We start from the raw sequence: 23,118 nt of genomic DNA, 5'->3' as shown, positions 1-23,118 counted from the left end.
TACCATGATAATAAGCCTGCAAAATATCAATATTTGGTCTAAGGAATGAAATGTTATTAACACTTCCAACTGCTCTTCCACCCATGAAGCCCTTACAGGATTTGTTAGGGTAGGGCACAACTCCAAATCCCTCTGTTATCACCATTTCTTGGTCTACTCTCTGTGGAACTGAAAAACTAACGCTTTTCATGTCACTACTGAATTTGAATGCAAATTGGGTGTCATAAACATAGGAAGGGTGGGCATTAGAGAAACATAATTGGTGCTGCCTGTGTATTGTAGTATAGTGTTTCCCAGTTATAAAATTTGTTCCAATTTTGTAAGCCATGATTAATTTTTGAAACTCGCTTGATTTTAAGTTTTAAAATGGCCATTTTATTTTTGAATTCTTGTGAGTTTCTAAATCTTCATGTCACTGGCTCATTCCCAGCTCCATGCAGCACTTGAAAATTTTAAAATCTGACTTCTGAGCCTCAAGTTATTGCAGGTTAATGATAGCCTAGAAAAATATGTTTTCATTAACCTCTCAAAAGGTTAATGATAACGTCCAAAAACATGTTTTCATTAACCTCCCAAAAGGTTAATGAAAGCCACCAAAAACATGTTTTTCTTAACCTCCCAAAAGGTTAATGAAAGCCACCAAAAACATGTTTTTCTTAACCTAGCAAAAGGTTCATGATAGCTACCCAAAACATGTTTTTCTTAACCTCAATAAAGGTTAATGATGGCTTTCAAAAATATGTTTTTATTAACCTCTATGAGGTAGTTATTAACCTGTTTAAAATTTCTCCATGAGAAATCAGACATGTCAATGAGAGCAACTGGCAATAAATGTTTCCACTTATCTTTTGTCACCTTCTTGATGGTTTAATATCCGCCAATTTTAAAGCAGAGGTTGATAGTTTCGAGGATGGGAACAATGCCATGTGAGCTGCTATTGCTAGTAAAATGTTTCCAGTCTGTAGTATGAGGTTTGGCCACAAAGATGCGTACCAGAAGAAGAAATTATCTTTCATCTAACAAAGGGATTTTCTTTCCTACATTATAGAAGAAACATACTGATGAATTTTCAAATCTGTTTACCAACAAGCTCTTGACAAAGATTTCCTCGAATCAGAAATTTCGGTGAGAAAGTTTTCCTCAAATGGACAAAAGCTTACAAATTAAACAAGGCAGTCAGGTTTAACTTATTAATTGGACATGTGATGGAAGGATTGTACCTTCCTTCAAGAAAGTTTGCCTTCTGGGCTATGCCTACATAGACCACGGAAGCTGTGCTTTTTCCTATTCATGTTCATGTCACTAGATGCACCTTTTTCCTACACACTCAACTGTCTCCAAACTTCTCAATACTCTGAAGTACTTCCACTATGTCACAACTTCCAAATGTTTAGCGTTTAAGCATTATGGCAGTTGCAGGAGCATATCAGAGATCAATTCTAGCGATATCATTCCTAGTAAAAAATATATATATGGAAACTTGGGTGCTAATGTAGATTTTAATGTTTCAAGTTTGCAAGCAAATCTAGATAACTATGAAAGGCTTCTACAAGCATGCATTGAGATCAAGGCTTTTAAAGAGGGCAAACAGGTCCATGCCCACATCATTAAAATTGGACTTTACTAGGAGGCATTTCTTCAAAACCAACTTGTTAACTTTTATACTAAAATTGGAAATGTAGGAGATGCGTGCAAACTGTTTGAAAATAATAATTCCCAAACAAAATCTTCTCTCTTGGAATGCCATGATTGTACAGTATTCTCAAAACTCGCAAGGTTGCAATGCTCTGAAACTCTTCTACCAAATGCAAATGGCAGGCATCTATCCTACTGAATTTACCTTTGGAAAGGTTGTAAATGCATGTGTGAGGGTAGCATCTTTGGAATATGGAAAGTGGATTAATGGCTTCATTGCTAAGACTGGCTACCAATCAACTCTTCACGTTGGAAGTGCACTCACAGATATGTATGTTAAGTGTGGGGATACAGATGATGCACACAAAATTTTTGACCGAATGTCTGAAAGAAATGTAGTGTTGTGGATGAGAATGATAACAGGGTACACCCAGTATGATCAAGGTGAGCAAGCCCTTAAACTCTTGTGCAAATGCTAAAAACTAGTGTAATTCCAAATCAAATCACCTTAGCCAGTATCCTTGGTGTATGCGGCAGTTTGGCAACCTTCAAAGAAGGATGGCAATCCCATGCTCACGCTATTAAAAGAGGATATATTATAGATATTGGAGTTAGCAATGCACTCACTACTATGTATGCTAAATGTGGCATCATGGAAAATGCAAGAAGTGGGCATCAAACTAGATCATGTTGCCTTTATCTCAGTGCTTTCTACATCTAATCATTCAGGCCTAGTGGATGAAGGTCATCCTTACTTTAACTCCATGACTAAACAATATGGCATTGCATGAAGAATAGAGCATTATGCTTGCATGGTGGACCTTCTAGGAAGAGCTGGACACTATGTATTGCTACCAAACATCTATGCAGTGACTCACAGGTGGATATGATGAAAACTCACCAAAATCAGTATCAGAGGATTGCAAATTCTATAACGTATATACATAGGAAGACAAGGTTGTAGTATCACTATCAAGACTACAGTCAGTGCATGAGCAATTGATGTTGTGGAAGATTATTTCTTTCTCCATACTCAATATGTCCAACTTGGCGATGATCATGAAGAAGAGTCTTATCAAGCAATACAACAAGTCAATGATTCGACAATTTGAAGACATGTTTGAAGCTATACATTTCAATTAGTGGCCATTGTTATTTGAGGTTAATTTTGTTGAGGTTAATTAACCTCACCCAAATCACGTATTTGGGAGGTGGTTATTAACCACAAAGAGGTAGTTATTAACCTCTATGTCCATATAAGGATTCTTTTGGGCTTTGTAGGGGGACTTTTTGGGTTTTTAAAATAAGGGAACACTATGCTAAAATTTTGATTGAGGGATAAATTTTGGAAAGTATGTACACTGTTTATCGCTGAATTGAAAAATCTCTATTGGTTTCTTGGTTCAAGGAAATGAAATGAGATGTGCTTTGGGTTTCTTATTTTAAAATCAAAATTTCTATATGCAGTAGTAGACATTCTCATGGTGCTATGCGAGGGTTTATGAATGATAATGAATGTATTTGGTAATATTGGTTGCCTTCAAGCGTAGTTCTTGATCATCGTTGTTATCAATCTTGTTCACCGAAGAAGGTTGTGAGGGCATGTGGTGTACTCGTCCTAAATGCCTTTCTCCTGATCTTTAAAGTTTTAGATTCTTTATTTGAAAATCCTTTTTCAAAATCCATATCATACAAGGGAGCTACCCCTCTAAATGCAGAGGAAGGCTGCATACCAAGGGCCTATCCAACTATTGTGAACAGTTTGCCACACACTCCGCTGGGAAAATTCTACTATGACAAACCTGTTTACCAACAGATTTTTGGCTACTCCACTGGGGAGACTGAACAAGAAAGATTGGCAGTCACCTATAATGAAGCACAATGGTGCTTCTGCATGAGAACATTTTTCCTATTCTCCAACCGAACCTTGGCTTTCAAGACACCTAGGAGGATATCATCTCAGACTTGAACAATCTAGCCTGGAGGTGTAGACGAAGTGCTCAACAATACCATCTAGTGAATCAAGTTCTTGAAGAAGAAGAAGAGTTCGAAGAAATCTTGTGAAGAGCCCCTATTGTTGAAAACGTTGTAGTTATTGAATGAGTAGTGGTCATTCCAAGAAGAAACAGGCAAAACCTTGGTCACATCTAAAACTAAGTGAACAATAATTAACAACATGGTTGATTAAAGGTACCTTCCCTAGAATGAAGCTTGGCAACTCTATTTTAAAAGATTGGCTATCAGTGACTCTATTTGAAGGCAGAAATTCAGAATCATGGTTTGGTATAGGGAAAAAGTTGAAAGTGATAGTGATGATGAATACCTTCAATATCCTAAGAAAAAAATTCCTAATGAGCCTCTACAAGTCAAATTCTTGAAGAATTTCTATGGTGGCAGGAGGCTGGATCCTAAAACGGTTCATCCCCACTTACTTCAAGTTTTTCAAAAGATTGAAGAAGAGGATGGAAAGGATTATGGTTTTCCTTTTCATGATCAAAAATCCTTTTTGGAAAAAGTTTCAGCATATAAAGATAAAGAAGGCTTTAATGAAAAATGTCTTTCATCTAAATCAGTGATGAAGAATAATAAAAGTATCTCTCATGCACCTCTGCCTGAACAAAATCATCTTTTTGTTGATCCTGCGCAAGCTAGCTTCTTGAAGAATTTCTATGGTGGACAGAAACTAGATCCAGGAGAGACTCATCTACCTTTGCTCCAGACATTGCAAAAGATCAAACAAGAAGATGGTAAAGATTATCAGTTTTTCTCTCACAAGCCTAAATCATCTTTAAAAACAAGTTCTACACGTAATTATAAGGAAGAGTTTGACCAAAAAAGTGATTCATGTCAATCAAAGATGGATAGTGTTGGTCAAAAAGGTGCCCCAATTTCCACACCTATTGCTCATCAAAATCATGCTACCATTGATCCTAATCAAGTTGAATTTTTAAAAAGATTCTATGGCAATGCATGCCTGGATCCTGACAATGTACATCCTTCTTTACTTCCAACATTGCGAGAACTTGAGAAAGAAGACTCATCCAAGAATTATTTCCATGGTAAAAAAATATCTCTTGATCCAAATGTTAGAAATGACTCTTCTAAATCCTCATGCATGAAAGAAGATGGGGATTCTATGTCTAATCAGGGAAATGGTCAAGAAATGATGTTTATGGGAGAAGGGTCTAGTAATGTATCAAGGAATCATTGTGAAAATTCCAAAAAAAAGGAGAATGTATTCAATCATCTCAATCCTAATGAGAAGGAAAAAGAAATATCAAATATTTCTCAAGGAATTATAGAAGATATGATTAAAGATGGGGGAAATGCAGATCAAGATGAATTTCATACTACTTTTATTCCTAATTGGTGCCTAAATGCTTCAGATGATGACTTTCTCTGTGCAGAAGACCTTCCTATTAATTCACCCCTAATCATTAATGATGAGGAATCTATTGATGAAGTCAACTCTTTAGAATATTTTTCACAATCTTCTACCATCACTGGTGAAGAAATAACCTCAAGTGAAATCTTGAGGACATCTCCACTAACTCCTGAGATTGAAGTCTTTACTTTTGCAGATGTTGAGAAGTTTTTAGAAAGTGGAATGATCATCACAAGAGTAGAAGATAATTTTCAAGAGAAAGATGATGAGCTATCAAGAGATCCCCTTCCAAGTTACATGCAAGTGGAATATGAGGTTTTCCCATTTTGTGAAGATGGTCATCAAGAAAAATTAATGCACCAAGCTTGTGTAAACATTGATGAATTTTTAATGACAAGTACAATAGACATGGAAATGAAAAATAAGTTTCAAGTAAGAGAAGATGACACATCAAGTTCTTATTCTTCCTCATGAATGAAACTTGAATTCGAAGCATTCCAGTTCACAAGTGGAAACCATAGTGAAGAAAACATTATGATGGTACCTTGCACTAGAGAAGTAATTCGCCTTGAAGAAATGTGTTGTGATTTAATGATTGAAAAATGTGAAGATGAAGGCATAGATGATGATGCTCTTTTAAAAGAATTTTCCTTACATCAATGTCACTTGATGATCAATTCTCTTGATCAGATAGACTCAATAGACCATTCATGCATCCAAATGGAAAGGATGATTGTTTCTTCTTTGAGCGATCTGATGGAAGAAGAGGAAGAAATACATCATGGGAAGATTCAATGTGAAAAGGATGTGCATTCATATTGGAATAATTTCATAGAGAATAAAAAAAAAATCATTCTCATGGAAAAGAAAGAGTGTCTGGTGTTAGAAATGAATTCAAGACTTCATGATGACCAACTACAAGAAACTCAAGTAGAGGGTTTTCAGGGTACCAGAGAAGATCATAAATGTGTTGAGAAACTTGAAAGTCTTATACTTTGAATCTTTCAAAATGAATTCATCAATGATAGGCAATAGGAAGTGGAGATGATTTTGAAGTTTGAGAATTTTTTATGAAGCCTGGTTGTTTGGATGCATCCCTTTATCTAGAGATGTGGAGCGTGCTAAGAATCTCATAATTAGAATTCAAGGAGCGGACTTATATCTGAGCCCATGGGAACTTGGGAGTTGTCACATGTTAGCACACCATGGTATTTATTTTCCCCATCTAGTCAGTGGATGTGCATGATTATACCTTGAGTCATTGCAAGTAGGGATACTTGCCTTGTATATAGTCTAGTTAGGAGCTTTTGTTGTGCCTAGTTTTCTTCCTATTGTCCCATTTTTGGTGTTCGTTCCCTCTTTTTTAAATTGGTCCCTCAGATGACTCTCTTTTATAGCCCAATGGATAAGACACTCTTTTATTTATTCTAGATTCGAGCTTCGTCCTTGTCAGTCCTTGTCCCCAGTAAGAGCCAGCTGTTGCCTGGTTATAAAATTTGTTTCAATTTTGTAAGCCATGATTAATTTTTGAAACTTGCTTGATTTTAAGCTTTAAAATGGCCATTTTATTTTTTAATTCTTGTGAGTTTCTAAATCTTCATGTCATTGGCTCGTTCCCAGCTTCGCACAACACTTGAAACTTTTAAAATCTGACTTCTGAGCCTCAAGTTATTGCAGGTTAATGATAGCCTAGAAAAACATGTTTTCATTAACCTCTCAAAAGGTTAATGATAACGTCCAAAAATATGTTTTCATTAACCTCCCAAAAGGTTAATGAAAGCCACCAAAAATATGTTTTTCTTAACCTCGTAAAAGGTTAATGATAGCTACCTAAAACATGTTTTTCTTAACCTCATTAAAGGTTAATGGTGGCTTCCAAAAATATGTTTTTATTAACCTCTATGAGGCAGTTATTAACCTATTTAAAATTTCTCCATGAGAAATCAAACATTTTAATGAGAGCAACTGGCAATAAATGTTTCCACTTATCTTTTGTCCCCTTCTTGATGGTTTAATATCCGACAATTTTAAAGCAGAGGTTGATAGTTTCAAGGATGGCAACAATGCCATGTGAGCTGATGTTCCTAGTAAAATGTTTCTAGTCTGTAGTATGAGGTTTGGCCATCTAGATGTGTACCAGAGGAAGAAATTATCCATCATCTAACAAAGGGATTTGCTTTCCTACGTTACAGAAGAAACATACTAATGAATTTTCAAATCTATTTACCAACAAGCTCTCGACAAAGATTTCCTCGAATCAAAAATTTTGGTGAGAAAGTTTTCCTCAAATGGACCAAAGCTTACAAATTAAATAAGGCAGTCAAGTTTAACTTATTAATTGGACACGCGATGGAAGGATTGTGCCTTCCTTCAAGAAAGATTTCCTTCTGGGCTATGCCTACACAGACCATGAAAGCTGTGCTTTTTCCTATTCATGTTCATGTCACTAGATGCACCTTTTTCCTACACACTCAACTGTCTCCAAACTTCTCAATGCTCTGAAGTACTTCCACTATGTCACAACTTCCAAATGTTTAGGGTTTAGGCATTATGGCAGTTGCAAGAGCATACTAGAGATCAATTCTAGCGATATCATTCCTAGTAAAAAAAATATATATGGAAACTTGGATGCTAATGTAGATTTTAATGTTTCAAGTTTGCAAGAAAATGAAGATAACTATGAAAGGCTTCTGCAAGCCTACGTTGACACTGAGGCTTTTAAAGAGGGCAAACAGGTCCATGCCCACATCATTAAAACTGGACTTTACTGGGAGGGATTTCTTCAAAACCAACTTGTTAACTTTTATACTAAAAATGGAAATGCAGGAGATGCATGCAAACTATTTGAAAAAAATAATTCCCAAACAAAATTTTCTCTCTTGGAATGCCATGATTGCAGGGTATTCTCAAAACTCGCAAGGTTTTAATGCTCTGAAACTCTTCTACCAAATGCAAATGGTAGGCATTTACCCTACTGAATTTACCTTTGGAAAGGTTGTAAATGTATGTGTGAGCGTAGCATCTTTGGAATATGGAAAGAGGATTCATGGCTTCATTGCTAAGACTAGCTACCAGTCAACTCTTCACGTTGGAAGTGCACTCGTAGATATGTATGTTAAGTGTGGGGATACAGATGATGCACGCAAAATTGTTGACCGAATGTCTAAAAGAAATGTGGTGTCCTGGATGGGAATGATAACAGGGTACACCCAGTATGATCAAGGTGAGGAAGCCCTTAAACTCTTGTGAAAATACTAAAAACTAGTGTAATTCCAAATCAAATCACCTTGCCCAGTATCCTTGGTGTATGCGGTAGTTTGGCAACCTTGAAAGAAGGATTGCAATGCCATGCTCATGCTATTAAAAGAGGATATATTACAGATATTGGAGTTAGCAATGCACTCACTACTATGTATGCTAAATGTGGCATCATGGAAAATGCAAGAAGCGGGCATCAAACCAGATCATGTTGCCTTTATCTTAGTGCTTTCTACATCTAATCATTCAGGGCTAGTGGATGAAGGTCATCATCACTTTAACTCCATGACTAAACAATATGGCATTGCATGGAGAATACAACATTATGCTTGCATGGTGGACCTTCTAGGCAGAGCTGGACACTATGTATTGCTACCAAACATCTATGCAGTGACTCATAGGTGGATATGATGACAACTCACCAAAATCAGTCTCAGAGGATTGCAAATTCTATAACTTATATCAATAGGAAGACAAGGTTGTAGTATCACTATCAAGACTATAGTCAGTGCATGAGCAATTGATGTTGTGGAAGATTATTTCTTTGTCCATACTCAATATGTCCAACTTGGCAATGATCATGAAGAAGAGTCTTATCAAGTAATACAACAAGTCAATGATTCGACAATTTGAAGACATGTTCGAAGCTATACATTTCAATTAGTGGCCATTGTTATTTGAGGTTAATTTTGTTGAGGTTAATTAACCTCACCCAAATCACGTATTTCGGAGGTGGTTATTAACCACAAAGAGGTAGTTATTAACCTCTGTGTCTATATAAGGGTTCTTTTTGGCTTTGTAGGTGGATTTTTTGGGTTATAAAAATAAGGGAACACTATGCTAAAATTTTGATTGAGGGATAAATTTTGGAAAGTATGTACACTGTTTATCGCTGAATTTAAAAATCTCTATTGCTTTCTTGGTGCAAGGAAGTGAAATGAGATGTGCTTTGGGTTTCTTATTTTAAAATCAAAATTTTTATATGCAGTAGTAGACATTCTCATGGTGCTATGTGAGTGTTTATGAATGATAATGAATGTATTTGGTAATACTAGTTGCCTTCAAGCATAGTTCTTGATCACCATTGTTATCAATCTTGTCCACCGAAGAAGGTTGTGAGGGTGTGTTGTGTACTTGTCCTGAACAACTTTCTCCTGATCTTTAAAGTTTTAGATTCTTTATTTGAAAATCCTTTTTCAAAATCCATATCATACGAGGGAGTTTCCCCTCTAAACCTAGAGGAAGGATGCATACCAAGGGCCTATCCAACTGTTCTGAATGGTTTGCCTCACACTTCGTTGGGCAAATTCTACTGTGACAAATATGTTTACCAACATATAGCAGTTGTTGTAGGGTTGAAGAAACGACCACTTTGAGCTTGGCTGCTGTATGGCTGAATGGCCATGTAGTAGAGCCCTGAGGGCTTTTAATTTGTTAGAAGCACATCCATTGTTTGGCCCTGTGTTTTGCAATTTTGAAGAAAAATGCATGATTCATGGCGGCATTCACTATCCTCATTAGATAGCTTTTCTTAATCAAAACCCATGACGTATCTACACTCAAACTTCTTTCAATCAATTTTAGGTTTCTATTTCTTATTGGAACTAATCAAATACCACAGACCCACATAATGCTACATGATTAAATCACTTTAGATTAATAGAAGATCAAAATTTTTAGATTCAATTATAAGAATGAAGAGAATAGTTCTGAGGAAAGATTAAAGTGTTGAAGAGATACTTTAGTCAATGTTACAATGCATGATAATGATAAAAATGTGTCAAATCACACCTAATTATGATAAGGCTACAAACATGTGATATTCAATAGTTGTTTATTAGTGTGATCCTTTCTTTCCATATGCTATTATAGTATAGGATGTGTAATAAGTGTTTCTTAGAGTGTGATTTTATTTATATAAAATATAGTTTCATTATGTTTTTGAATTACCTTTTACAAGTTATTTAAAAAAATAGAAGTCTGATTTATATATTAAATTTTATATTTGATAATTATGCTTAAAACAAAAGAAATAATTTTTAAACATTTAATGTTTTCTATCGTTAATTTTTTTATCAATTTTTCTAGTAACAATTTATAATTTATTATTGAGATAGAATGAAAATCAAATAATATCATACTTTATATTCTATATATTGCAGTTATTTACAATTATGAATATATATACTTGAATAGAAAAATAGTCTATTACTATTAACAATAACATTTTTTTAATTTATAAGATTAGTATTTAGTAAGATTCATAAAAGGTTTTTTAAGCTACCACTAAACCTTCCATTCCATGGACTATTCTCTGTCATACAAAAATTTAATACAAAGTACCACTAAAACTTCCATTCGATGAACTATCCTCTATCCATGCAAAAATTAATCCAAGAAATAAAAGATGTGACACCCAAAAAAATTTATCTAACATTTTAAACAAACTCTTAATCAAGAATAGAATTGAATTTCCATTTTGTTCTATAAATCACACTTAGATAACCTGCCATTCATCTAACATGTTAATCCAACTATTTATCATAAGAAGCAAAGTAAGGATAAGTTTTATTTATTTTCAATTTGATCAGTAAGTTGACTAAGACTTCTGAAAACATTCCTTTTACATAAGAAATTTTCCCTCTTAATTTGTTCAAGGGCAACTAACAATTGGCAGAGCATGCAAAGAAGTCTCCTGGCTGGCCATTGATGGTGTATGCGTCAGATTCTACTGGTTCAACACCTCTTTGAATTGCATTAGCTATCACCTCTTCCACATTTTCTTTCCACCATTCACCTAAAAGAGACCAGAACATAATATAAATTTAAAGATTGATCAAACATTAGAAAATAAATTCAAGCAAAGTGAAAATAAATTTGGAATTGGGCTCAAGACTTGTACCCAATATGACAGGAAAATCAGCAGCTGGTTTAGTAAAGGGATAAGGCTTTCTAAAGCGGGGATAAATGACTAAAGCTCCATGAACTATAGCTCTTAGAAATGAAACATAAGCATGCCACCACATAGTTTAAATACAATTATTGTATGACTATCTTCTAACTATTGAACTTTTTTTTATATCAACTCATGTATGATCCTACTAGATAACTCTTAACTTCAAAACCTATTCTACAGAATGTTTGGAACAATTAGCCTGACCTTGGTTTGATATCAAGTATTGGGTGGATCAACTGACAGTCAAATGTAACTTATTTCTAACAATGATATATCACTTAATGTGACCCAAATCTTATTGAAAAATTGATATTGGATCTAAAAACAATCAACTCTTCTGAACTGTAGAAGGTACCAACAATTCTTGGTCGAAAAATAACCTTGCATACAACTCAAATGTGAATGATTAAATCTAACATACCAGCGTATGGTAACATTATAAGGTCCATTACTCTGTACGAGTACAACAACATTATCACCTTCATGAACATATAAAGTTGGGCCTGGAAACTGTCCATATACTGTGACAATTTCTTGCTCCTTGCAGAGTCGAGTCACTTTCTGAATGTCAATCTACAAAATAATTTGAAATGACTATCATATTAACAATTTGAAATCTCTCAGTGTATGATATATATATATATATATATATATATATATATATATATATGGCAAAAGTGGTGTAAGCCACTATAATGTTTTAGAAAACCTGATTCAAAGATTCGTAGAGAGAAGAACACAGGAAGAAACTCTCCAGTCATTATCTTATTATACAATTTATTGAAGCCCAAAGAAAATTAACCAAATTTTAACTTTCAAACAATCTAAACCTAGACTACATAGATGCAACAAAATAATTTTTTAAAAACTAAAAAAATGGGCATCCTATGTATTCAATTGAGGCACAATCCCATTAGATAGATTCTAAAATTTAAACATCTAAAATAAGAACTGCCAATATAATATTTTACCTCCATGGTTAACAGCTCTACACAACAGACACCCAAAAGCCGCAGAGAACAATTTGAGAACCCACACAACTACCAATCTTCACCTCACTTTAATTAAAATTACTGTGCATGACCATCCTAAATAGGAGATAGAGGCGGCAAGATATAAATGCAATGTAATCAAAACAAATCTTTTGCAGATATTAACTTTCCCTAACGACATTCAGAATGAATTTGAAATACGGGCAAGTTAATATGCAGATAATCAAATGGCTTACACCTCAGCCCAGTACGTTCACTGACACCGACCTGACTCGAATTTTGATTAAAGGGCATCTAATCAGATCGAAATTCACCTCAACTCGCATGAGAGAAACATCAATATCAATACTGAGAAACCCATTTTATCTGCTGGCCGAATGACTGATGTAGAGAAGGACGCCTTCAAATTCAACAATAATAAATGCATAAATTGCATTCTGAATGTCCACCTGCATATTTTGATTTCATCAATCTATATATGATGCAAAATCTGTCCGTTGATAGTACCTCACTTAATCTTAGTTAACATTTTTGTCATTACCAACGACAACATTAATCTTTCCCAATAAAATTTCATCCGCGCAAAGGGACTTTGATGAATTCAACTTGATCTTATTTCTCCTCACATTTGAAAATAGCTCAGCCAAAGCATTACCTTCTCTCAATGTATGTGTAATGACCATTTTAGGAGACGTATCCATAATTGCCCAAACCTGTTTTAATATTTTATGTAGCTTCCAATTCTAGATTGTTCTGTGGATACATGCATTGACAATTATCATTGAGTCATCTTCAATGTGGAGATTTTTGTTGTTTGTGGCCCTAGGAACTGGACTAGCATAATAACCTATCAAGTTGCCCTTATGATCTCTTAAACTTGCACCCATCCTTGCATCTCTTGGATTACCTTTGGAACAGCCATCAAAATTTAGTTTCATGAACTCTTGCTTGGGTGGAATCCACTTCACTTTGGATCTATCTACTGAAGAAATTGTAGAAGTAAAGTAATTTGAATAACTGGGGTGAGAGGACGAATATCCCAATTTGAAATAAGCGATTTCTTTTTGCTACTCTTCAAATAAGCAATAACATTCTCAGCTATTGAATGCTCCAGCTACATAATTATAATTTCCACAGACGTAGCCTCTTTTCTAAAAATCCGTTAGTTAGTCTCCCACCAAATAGACCAGATAACTGAAACAGGAGCAATCAACCATATGCATGCATATATATCATCTGAATGAAGAACAGGCCAACTCTCGAAAAGGTCCCACATTTTTGAGAAAAAGTGTACTGTAACATAAGATGGTCAACAATTTCCATAACAGAATTACATAGGACACATGGGAATTCACGAGCAATATTTAATCTCTGCAATCTGTCTGAAGTTAGTATGCACTTTCGCAGTGCCAACCAAGCAAAACAACCCGTTTTTGGGAGAACCATGTCATTCCAGCAAAAAGAGAAAGCCCGATGCTTAGGTTTATTACCATTCATCATATTTGCTGCTTTGTATCTTTGAAATGCCAAAATGTTTTATACTATTCATCATATGTGTTAAGATTTTTCGTTTTCATAGTATAACAACACTTTGGCATTTCAAAGATAAAATATAATTGAAGAAGAGAGTAATAGAATATGATTAGAAGCATTGATTATAGAAATTGTCCTAAAATCAAAATTAGAAAACAAAAACATGTAGATTATCATAATCAACATTTCGTTAAAAGATGTTCTATGAATTTGGTGACTCACAATGAATTTTTGATCCACCAGCGTTGTGTGAGCAACCCATGATGTGACAAATACCGCAGGTAAAAGCCAGGCTAGCTTAAGAATTAAGAATATTCGACATTCTTGCCATTGATGATTCTTACACATCAAAATATTAAAAAGAATGGCTTGTTTCTATAAACAACCATTCTTTATTAGTCAGTGACAACGTAAGGTAGTTTGCCAATAGCATGAAAAAATCTATAAGCTCAAGGATTGAACTAGTTTTGATCATCGGTTTTATCATTAATTATCACTAAAATTTTGGCTACTCTTACTATTCAGTTGTGCCTTAAACATTCACCACTTTTATAGTGATTATTCCCCAGGCATTTTTCACTAGTTGTATATTGGATTAAAGTCACGAATTTTTCTCCCGTCTTTAAAAAATGAAAATTGTTTTATTTGTGAATCCTCTATTTCAATCCCGTCTTGCAGTATTTTATCTGCGAATCCCTTGACATGTTCCACTCCCATCGCGTAGTATTTTATTCCATATTCCAACCTGATTTTGTCAGTTTGGTTGGGGAAGATGAATTTTTGACATAACCAGGTTATCTTATAACCAGGTTTTCGAAAACCTGGTTTTGTGGTTTGGAAAGCCAATGATCCATTTGGTTGACACGGAAGATGAATATACTGTGGACCCCACAATATTATTAAAAAAACTGTCATAAAATTCAAAACCTGATTTTAATTTCGAATTCCACCTTTTTATTGGAAGAAACTTTTTCCAATTTTTGACCAAAATTGGAAGATGAAATTGAAAATTGGGTTATAATTTTAACCAACCAAACACCAAATTTTTTTTGCAAAACTTGGTTTTGCCCCTGATAACCTAGTTTTGGCCCTCATCTTCCAGCAACCAAATGGGGCCTTAGTATTTTGGTTTTTCCTTATTCCTCGTGGAATAGACCCAATTTTTTTAGGTTCGCGAACAAACTTTAGCATGTATGGAGTAGCCTTCGAATTTGATGGTTTTAATAGCTATTCAGATTGAAGCTGAATAAAACTAAACTCATAAATATATAATAATATATGATAAACTATAGCTTTTGGGAAAAAGTTCAAACGGTTGGGAGAGAATGTTTGAATCTCCTTCTTGGATGCTGCTAGAAATGGAGTTTGAGCCGCCCATCTTATCTTGAGTGAATTAGTCTTGTTGGGTTGGATCGCGAGGACACCACCAGAATTACCATATATATGATGTTTGATAGTAAAATTATTTTTTATGTATGATTTAATATGAATAAATTAAATTATAATTAATATAAAATTTAATTAAAATATAATTTAAAAAAATATTTGACAAAGACTTAAAAATACTATTTGTTTATTATTTTTTATGAATAGTCCCTTTTAAATTAAATATAATATTGAAGTTACATATTTTCAAAAATAGGACCGTGTGATGCAAAGATCACCCTATAAGAGTTCACATGGCCCAAGGCCCAAAAGCTAACAATGATTCATAAAAATAATAGATAAATTGCCCTTAGGCAACTAAAGCAGTGGTTGCCAAGGGAGAATGATAATGATGATCATCAGAACTTGATACATCAGCAAGGTTGTTGGGTGGCTCAAGAGGAGCCCACTTGTCATCAACAACAACTTCTTTATCTGTATTTTCCTCTCCCTCTACCTTGGGAGGCAAGATTTCCAAATCCAGGTAGGGGATTGGCCACTTCTGATCTCTACTGGAGGAGGGATAACCAAAAACAAAGTAGTAGTAGGGATAACCAAAAACAAAGTAGTAGGAGGAGCAACCAAGGACTAGACAATACCCCACCATTGGGAGGTTGAGCAATGACACGAACCATAAAAACCAAATGTAGGAGAGCAAGGGGGAGCCTGAGAATGTGTCATCTAGGAGTAGTGAGAAGGGGAACCATGACCCCAGTGTTGGCCACAAGGTAAAGCATAGTCTATAGAATAAAAATCTAGATGCACTCTGGAAACCAAACATAGTGCATTACCCCAATAATTAAGAAACTCCTAAAGGTGAGCAACCTCTAGTCTAGCCTTGTACATTTTACAAGAATCTACATCATGTAATTGTTACATACACAATCCTTAGTGTACATGAAAACATTATTATCTAGAAAACTATGAGTGAACAAAAAATCATTTCTTTCCTTCCACAAAGTAAATAAGATCTCCATCCTAAAAGCATTGCATATCTAAGAATACTTGAAAGGAATTCTATGAGAATCTCCCAAAAGAATCATATGCCAAGAGAAGGACTTGGGTTGAAAGGGTTTGAAAAACTCTTGATTCTAGAGCCAATATTGTTGAGCCCTTCAAAAAAACTAGAAAATGTGAAAAAAATGTTTTAGGTTACCCACAGAAAGATTACCTAAGGTCTAGGACTCCCAAATACTTAATTTGTAGGCCTAGGGGAAAACCCTAGAAAAGAACAAACAAAGCAAAGTGTGTAATCTTGGGCTCGGTGATGGAATTCCATATAGTGTTGAGTCTAAGTCTCCAATTTTTTTGAGAATATTGCAAATGCCAACATTGACTGAGCACATAAATAATAAGCAAGTAAAGAACTAGCCAAAGATAACCCAACCTAGGATTGTAGCTAGTCAAAGGAGTGCCAAGGTACCACTTCTACTCTCTTCACCATGGTTTCATTGATTGAACCCCTCGTTTATGTAGTATATGAGGAGGCACCACAAAAGGTAGTTGGTCAAAGCACTACAAAGCATCTACTCTTGACAATTTGGTAGATTATACTACTTTTGTGGATGAGGAAGAGAAAAATGGGAAAAGAGAAGATAAATAGAAAAAGAAAGAAACAAAGAAGGAAAAGAAGTTAGAAGAAGGAATAAAAATAGAAGAAGATGAAAAGAAAAAGATGGAGGAAGAAGAGAGAATGAAGAAAGAAGAAAAGGAGAAGGGGAAACAAGAGGAGGATAAGACGAAAGAAGAAGAAGAGAAGACAAAAGAAGAAGAGGAGAAGAGAAAGGAAGATGAGGAAAATGAAGAAGAGGAGGAAGCAAAGGAGCAAAAGAAAGAAAGAAAGATTAGAAATACCTAGATGATAGTGATGCAAGAGTCAACATTCTTTCCCTAGCTAAAGCACACAAAAACTAAAGTTCATGGAGTCATATTTCAGCATGAGGCTGATATTCTGTTACAAACTCCTGAGAAATCAAAATCTCCATTGGAATATGCATTGGAGATCTTATATAGTGATGATGATGATGATGATATTGGACTGATATCATTTTTGAGAAAACTTCTAGAGAGGAAAAAGAAAGTAAAGAACCTTGAAAGGTCATTAGACGAAATTTCATAATAGTGGCAGACTACCATTATAGTCAAGGTGACAAAGGAAGATCCCTAGTTGAGAGCTAAGAAATTAGTGAAAGCTATTGATAATGAGTTCACCCAATTATCAAAAGTGGCATTAACACAAGAACATGCAAAGCATCATGAACAAATGTTTGACACAGTGTGCACAAATATCAGGAATGATCTGATAACACTTGATACTTGTATCAAGAAATTAAGAAAATGCCTAATAGAAGGAAATAAATTGTATGTATAATGTACAATGTCATACAACTATGCCAAGGACATGAATGAAGAGATAAATGGGAAGCCAAATGAGCTACATAACTTGGTATATCAACTTCAACGACCAACCACTAAGATTGAAGACTTAGAAGCAACTAATGCACATATGAATGATGATATAAAGATTATTAAGATGAAGAAATAAAGAATAATAAAGAGGTTCTCATCATTTAGAGAATACCTAACATTGAAGACCAGTAATGTGCAGATGCAATGGGATGAATGTCTTGTACCAAAGATGTTATATGAAAAGTTCATCTATTTAGACTAATGTAGTAGAGGCAGCATCCTATGGACTATGTGCCCTCATCAATATATCTAAGGAAGTCAAGGACACATGACATAAAGAGTTTAGGAGCCTGAATTCAAAATTTATAGATTACATCTCCCAGATAGAAAATTCAATGTGAAGAAAGATGTAAAACAATTTTGACATGTATATAAGTTTTGACACCTTTATCATTGATTTCAAAGGTGGAGAGATAAGGAAAATTGTATATAGAAGATTGTAATAGAGTGAATAATTAGAATCTAAGGGGGAGTTGTACCAATTAGGATAAAGAAAGAAAGATGGTACATATATGATGATCCATAGTTTTAATTTTTTTTTGTAAAGGCGACACAAGTTTTTGTAAATTTTGATGTTTTATTTTGGGACTTAGCCAATTTTTCCATATATTGTCATCAATGCTAAAAGGGAAGATTTTTGGAAATTTCACTAGGTTGGTAAACATCATAATGCCATTTACAACAACACATAAGTCATATGAAGTGAGCACATCATAAGGATGAAGAATTGGATTACATACTTAGAAAATTATCTAAGTGTTACATTGTTCATTTGTTAGAACAGTTAATGTTTTGATAAACATAGTTCATAGAACCAATATTGACACATGTAGAGTTAGGTACAGATAGCAGAGACCTTGAGGATGGCGTGTGCAAGAGCACATGATAGTATGATGAATATAAAAAGAGTTATAATGATTTTACTAGATACAATATTATACAGGTAGAACAAAGGGCAAGATAAGGAAATATTTATTTTGGGTTAAGGAATTATTTTTCTTACCAAAATGATTTTTTAATTTATTAGAGATTATATCCTATACGTTAACCCTAACCTAGAAAGAATTGATTTTATATTTTGGCAATTGTGTAAAGGTATGAAGGTCAACAAAGAAGGTATTAATGAAACAATGAGATATAAAGAAAAATTGTAAATGAGAAGTTAAATATGCTTCTTAAAGTGAGTATGATATGCATGTAATAAAAATCCTAATGTATGATTAGAGTAGTGTGAATTTTGATAAATTTATGTGAACAACAACAAAGGCAATATCAGATATTAAAGATATTAGTAGTAGTGTACAAGTTTTTGTATCTATGATTTTGAAGCCCACTCCATACCTTCCCAAATAGCAATTATGTTATCATGAATATCTCAATTTGATGAAGTCATCCTGCTCTAAGCACACAATTAAAGGCAGGAGATGGTAAACTTTTAGGGCTAGCACCTTGGCAGTGATTTTATAGGAGACATTCAAAAGAGTGATAGATCTCTAGCTGCAAATATCTTCAGGGTCTTTGACCTTAGGTATGAATTTAATGTTTCCTTTATTGATGATATTGCCAATATATTTAGAAGGAAAAGCTTCAAGTTACACTTAATGTAGATCACAACCATTGGTTTCCCAAAAGGTTTTATACAATTTGCATGAAGACCAATCACACTGAGGATCCTTGTTATCCATTGTGGAGGAGATGGCTTCCTTAAGAGGAGATGTTGAGTATTTTCTCATATAAAATATGTTTCTCAGCCTCAAGCTAGTTAGGCACAAAAATAATGCAATTCAATAAGGATTGATATCTAGCATTAGAATGGCCCCGAGTAGTGATGAATTTAACATAATGAAAAACAAACACCTAGAGAATATCAAGAATCTCATAGAGATTTATTTGACCTTCCTTAATTATCATTATCCCCATAGTGGTATAACAAGCACAAATATCTTGAAAGAACTCTTTAGAGGCATGGCCCCCAACATTAAGCCAATGAAGGTGAGCCTTGACCTGAGGTCCCTACATGACATAGTTGTCTCCAATTTTCTTCTGATGGCGAACATTGGAAAGTCAAAGTTGCAAGTCTTTATCAAATAGATTCATGCCTAGAGAGTCAAACATTATACAAAGCTATTTAGTAGTGGCCTCATAAGATCTCCAGTGACACATTGCAAGTTTCTAGCCATAAATTTGAAGAAACCTCATTGTATGGGTGATAGCATCATTCCACGACTAAATCCACCCACCTTGTGAGTGGAGATTTGGTTCTATATTCTAAATACACATAACATAAGTAGTAGTGGTGTCATGTTGAAGAAGTGAAGCATTCAAGAAAAAAATGTGACTTGGAAGGGCATTGTTGCACAACTTTCCAGATAATGGAAAAGAAAATGGGATAGTGGTCTGATAAGGTCATATCAAAAAGGGGTATGTCAGGTAATTCCCAATCTTCATAATAGGATTCAAAAAAATATTATGCAAAAAGTATGGCATGAATCAGATCTATAAGATTTCCAAAATACATTAACATGAATTAAAAAAAAAAATTCCAAATTTGATTGTGTGATGATAAAAAATTTCACACAATCAAATCCAGAATTTTTTTATAACTCAAGCATGGCATGGTCAAGACACTTAAATATCATGTCAAATCCATCTCAAAAGTTGGACCAAATATGCCAAATCCCACTAGGACACTGATGGTTAGCATTGGGATTAAAAAAAGGCCAAATTTATTATGCATGTAGAACTAGGTTTCGCATTCCCTAATTGTTCATTGAAAAGAAAAAATCCCATTTTTTTTCAAAAATTGACTCAACCATATTAAAATCCCCATAGATAACCCAGGTGGATGGTTGCAATCAATCTTCCATCCAATTATCTTTCCACAACACCATTAGGAGCATAAACAATAACTATGTTAAAACAATGGTTATGAAAAGACAAGAAAATTGAAACTATTTTCTACATGAGGACAAACCATGCAAAATGACAAAATAAATTAAATGAGGGGAGAAAGGAGTAACTACACCACCTTGACTAACATCATGCTGAGAAGAAAATATGGAACTATTTACTACTCAGCCAAATAAAGTAGCAAGGTGAGTTGAGAAGAAACCTTAAAAAATTTAATCTCCTAGAGACAAATTTTTTTTTTAGGCCTAATCTTTGTCTGGTATCATGAATAAAATATTTTCTAGGGAAGTCGATAAGAACTCAAACATTCCAGGAAATAAAATTCATAATGAACACTCTTGCAGATCTTTTGTGTCTCCAAGAGAGGAAAAATTGTAATGGAAGAAAGCTACAATGATATTGATAGTAGGAGAGGAATCTCTTGTGAAGATATTTTATTGTTCCCCACCATTAGTGTTCTTTGACTGGCCATGTGAGATGGGAGCAAAAAAGAGATTGCGTCAAAATTATAGAAGCAACCTGTGGAGTGCAAAACCAAGTGGGGCAAGAGACACTCACAGAGGTTTCCACTATCCCTTGAGAAATAGGGTTTCAAGAAGGCATCTTGAGAAAATGAACATTTAAAAAAAGCATACCCACATTAGGGGTGCCCATGATAGGCTTCGGGGAAGGCTAAGTAGAAAATAAAGAAGGTTTGTTGAGAGCCAAATGGTTTTTCTCCCTTACAAAACACCTATCATCAATTTATATTCTTCCAAGGCCTCAATAGGATCAACCTCTTTGGAAGGATGTTTGTTGCACTCAAGAATTGAAAAATTCTTGATCTTATGCTTAGTAGACTGACATCAATACCACATGTTCAATAAATTCAAATAGAGCACCTTCTAGGTGAATGTAGTATTTACAATCTAAATATCAACTATTTCTTTGAAGTCGAATGAGTGGTCAACCTCTACACAAACCCTTCTTTGGGGATGAGCATTATAAAATTTATTATGCTCTATGCAAATGACCTTACTAATCATTTGTGCAATAGCATGCATGGTCCAGCAATGCAATGGGTGACTAGGAAACTCAACTTACATAGGGAGCCGAAGATTTTTTTTTTGTCTAACATAGTAAAGTCTCGTGACCACATATGCAAACCTAAGAGGGAATACCTAACAATCTAGTTACCATGGGAAAAAATGTAGTGGGTGTGGCTAAGGTTAGAAAAATGAAATAAAAACACCCTTAGTGAGCCTTTGAATTCCTTTAAGTTGTATTCCATCAGAAATATAGGCTTTGGTAGTCCATTCTCTAAGCATGATTTCAAAAGGAGTGCAACCCACAAAATACCCTATTAGGGTTTTCTTCTCAATCCATGGTATTATCAACATCTAGAGAATTAAGAATGATATATTGAGAGGAATTAGCTTGTGGAACACCTTGGACACAAACTTGTGAGGATGTTTTCATGGGGTAGACATTAGCACCAATAGAAACAAATCCAACACCAACATCAATTGATGGGTCAAAGCTGGCCGAAGCCATTAGAAACATGAAAAAAGTTCATAGTAAATGTCATATGATAGACACAAGGCATAGAAGGAATCAAGACAAGAGTCATATAGTTTTTCAAAGCCTAGTTGAGTACATCCAATCTTCCATAAGATGTTAGTTTTAAATCTCATTTTTTAATATTTAATTTATCCTATATGAATAAAATGATCATTTAAACAATTTTCTTCATAGAAAATTATTTTATAGGTGGAAAGAGGCACACTTCAATAATATTGTAGATCTCTACTTATCCAAGCCACTAAGCCATTCAAAAATGTATGTGAGGGAAAGAGGGGAATATCCAAATATAATTCCACTTGCAATCCAAACTAGATTAGGTAGAAATCGATGGAAGAAGTCTTCCAATATAGTATTTGAATTATAAAGGGGAATGTAATATAAGAAAATACACTCTTTGGCCCTTATAGGATAATGTGTATGTCAAATTGAAACAATATCTTTTAGAAAAAGTAGTTCTAGATGCTATGTGTATATAATCAACCCAATTAAGATAGAGTTCTAAGACATAGATGTAAAATAGAATAAAACATAAATGACTCATCTTCAAATATGTAAAGGAAGATGTTTTCTATTTTTGAAAGTAAAGGATCTATTTCTATTTTTGAATATTCGATTGTGGATTTTTGAATAAATTGTTGAAAGGAAAAAAAACCCACAAATAATTTAACAAGAAGGTAGAAAGGAGTAGTTAAATCTTGAGGAAGGATTCCTTTCCATGGAGTTTATGTAGTGTAATGACACTATAAAAAAATCAAACCAACTTCTCCATAAAGCTTCCAAAGATTTATTTTTGGATTTGCATGGAAACTTTTTCTATCTTGGCCCTACACATAGAAAATAAAAGATTTTTGTTGTTGGGTTGGATGAGAGCTTGCCTTGGTCAAGCCCCAAGTTAAGCAATCAACTGTAAATGAGAAGTGAAAATCTAAATGATGAAAAAAAAAACATAAATGTTAGGATTCACCTTGTGTAAAACCCTTTTTGATAAGTAT

General features: G+C 34.3%; 1 pseudogene; it reads right to left on the bottom strand.

The window, feature by feature from the left end:
• LOC149553711 (laccase-5-like) overlaps positions 1–23,118 on the bottom strand; it is an 83,551-nt pseudogene that overhangs the window by 11,663 nt on the left and 48,770 nt on the right.

Source organism: Cupressus sempervirens, chromosome 6 (genome assembly GCF_028749045.1).
Source record: "Cupressus sempervirens isolate cs-2001-9-10 chromosome 6, ASM2874904v1, whole genome shotgun sequence".
In the NCBI taxonomy this organism is placed as follows: domain Eukaryota; kingdom Viridiplantae; phylum Streptophyta; class Pinopsida; order Cupressales; family Cupressaceae; genus Cupressus; species Cupressus sempervirens.
Note: the sequence above shows the minus strand (reverse complement) of the source record. Positions and strands in the feature narration are given on the sequence as shown.